This window comes from Babylonia areolata, chromosome 23 (assembly GCF_041734735.1).
Source record: "Babylonia areolata isolate BAREFJ2019XMU chromosome 23, ASM4173473v1, whole genome shotgun sequence".
NCBI lineage: Eukaryota > Metazoa > Mollusca > Gastropoda > Neogastropoda > Buccinidae > Babylonia > Babylonia areolata.
The window spans coordinates 14,290,221-14,292,720 of NC_134898.1; the positions used below are offsets into that span (position 1 = coordinate 14,290,221).

The 2,500-nt window shown below is 38.9% G+C and overlaps 1 protein-coding gene across 1 annotated transcript in view; it reads left to right on the top strand.

Moving 5' to 3' along the window:
* LOC143298291 (glutamate receptor ionotropic, kainate 2-like) overlaps positions 1-2,500 on the top strand; it is a 591,925-nt gene that overhangs the window by 509,076 nt on the left and 80,349 nt on the right. The window lies entirely within an intron of this gene.

Below are 2,500 nucleotides of genomic sequence, written 5' to 3' on the forward strand. Positions count from 1 at the left end.
TTTTTTTTATTTGTTTTTTGTTGTTGTGTTTTAGGTGGTGGTGGTCGTGGTGGTGATGATGGTTGTGTGTGGTTGGGTATTGTTGTGGTTGTGATTGTTGTTGTTGTTGTTTGCGGGGTTTTGTTGTTGTTTGTTTGTTTTTGAATTTTTTTCTTTCTTTTTTTTCGGGGGGGGGGGGGGGGGGGGGGGGGGGTGTTGGGGCGGGTGGGTCGGGGTCAAATCAATCATTAGTAACAAATAAGTAACAAGAGAAGCGGATAATTATCACGTTTCATAATTCGCCAGACGATTGTCACCCACTGGTGTCAGTTTCAGTATCAGAGCATGCGTGAAAACATGCCGCCCGATTCCTACATGCAATACCACTTCCGCTTGAAAACAGCAACAACAGCACACACACACGACACAGCCAAACAACTACATGCAAATATAACGCTTCACGATTAGCATGATAATCTTCACACACAGCGTTGTCAGCTTCAATTTCTAGGAGGTGTTTCAAGTTTGCGGAGTAATCCTTAAAACGCTGTACCACTTCTGCTTGAAATTGCTAAATAAAGACAAATAATTCTTTTTTTTTTCAATGCACATAAATTCAACACTGACAAAGTGCTTTTTGTTTTTTAAACATAGGAAATTGTGATGAGAACAGAAGAGGGATACAAGTGACCATAGCAATAATGAAAGACAGACAATGATTAAATAAAAACCAGAAAAAAAAACCCCACCAAAACATTACGAACGAAATTAAAAACCGCGTGCGAAAGCACAAATGCTTGCTGAGCAACGGGAAGAAAGGGAAGAAAGAAAATAAAACAAGCAATTAAGGGAAGTAATTACGCCACAAAGAACACGCGCGAAGATTCAGAAAACAAATCATCAGAAATGGATAAATAGATGAGTAAATAAATAAATAAATAAATAAATAATGTTGTTTTAGCAGGATTAGGCAGGTTTCACGTGTGTGTGTGTGTGTGTGTGTGTGTGTGTGTGTGTGTGTGTGTGATTGTATTTGCTTGCTTGTATATGTGTGTGTGTGTGTGTGTGTGTGTGTTTCTTAATTCCAGTGAGAGAAAGAGAGGGAGAGAGAGAGAGAGAGAGAGAGAGAGAGTGTGTGTGTGTGTGTGTGTGTGTGTGTGCTTTCTGTATCTAACATCATGTTTGAACTGGTTTGTTTTAACACGACCTGTTTTTTTGTGTGTTTTTTTGTTGTTGTTTGTTTTTGTTTGTTTGTTTGTTTGTTTTTGTTTTGTGCCTACATTTTAGGTTTGATTATGTTCATTTCTAATTTGTTCTACCCCGTTCCAGTAATCATAACTATTCTTTGCCCACGATCGACATTATTTTGATTCATTTATATGTTGTTGTTGTGTGTGTGTGTGTGTGTGTGTGTGTGTGTGTGTGTGTGTGTGTGTGTGTGTGTGTGTGTGTGTTTGCTGGGGTTTTTTTTTTTTTTTTTGCCATTTGCAATCGACATTATTTTCATTGATTTATGATTTTTTTTTTTGATTTTTTTTTTAAGATTGGATTATGTTCAATTCTCACACACACACACACACACACACACACACACACACACACACACACACACACCACACACACACACACACACACAAAAGCAGCAAGTATAAGAACCCCCAACCCCACCCCACCACCCCCACACACACAGATACACAATTCACAACACAAACACCATCTCTTCTCTACACACCCACACACACACTACACACCACACACCAACACACACGCACACACACACAACAATTCACACACACACACACACCACACACATCACACTCTCTTTCTCTGTCACACACACCACACAACACATCTCTCTCTCTCTCTCCCTCTCTCTTCTACGAAACACACACACACACACACACACCAATAACACACAATACACCGCCACACACATGAATCGATTTAAACGACCAACTGTTCTTATTCTCAGCCGCGCGATAAATCGACTGAATACTTTGAGAGAACTTCTGCAAAAAAAGTTTGTGCGAGTTTTCAAGGAATGTACAATCTGTAAAGAGTCCTCTATTTCCTGTGTCATGTAATAAATGGAGCTATTCCTACAATTCTTGCATCGTACGTTGATTATCTTTTTTTCTTTTTTTTTCTTTCTTTTCTTTCGACAAATATTATGTGTATTATAAAAAAATAATGCGAAGTGGTGGATACGAAAGAGTAGTTCTGGCTGGAATGCTAGTGTCGTTGCGAGTTGCATGTGTTGTTTTGCTCATTCTATCTATCGATCTGTTATGTTATCTATCAAGAGAAATGCGCATCTTGTGTGTGTTGTTTGTAGTTGTTGTGTTTGTGTGTAATGTTGTGTGTTTTGTTGTGTGTGTGTGTAGTTTGTTTGTTGTTCGTGTGTGTGTGTGTGTGTTGTGTGTTTGCTTAAGTGTGAGTGTGTGTGTTATTGTGTGTTGTGTTGTGTGGTGCGTTACTGTGCTGTGTATCTGTTTGCTCCATATCTATCTATCTATAATCT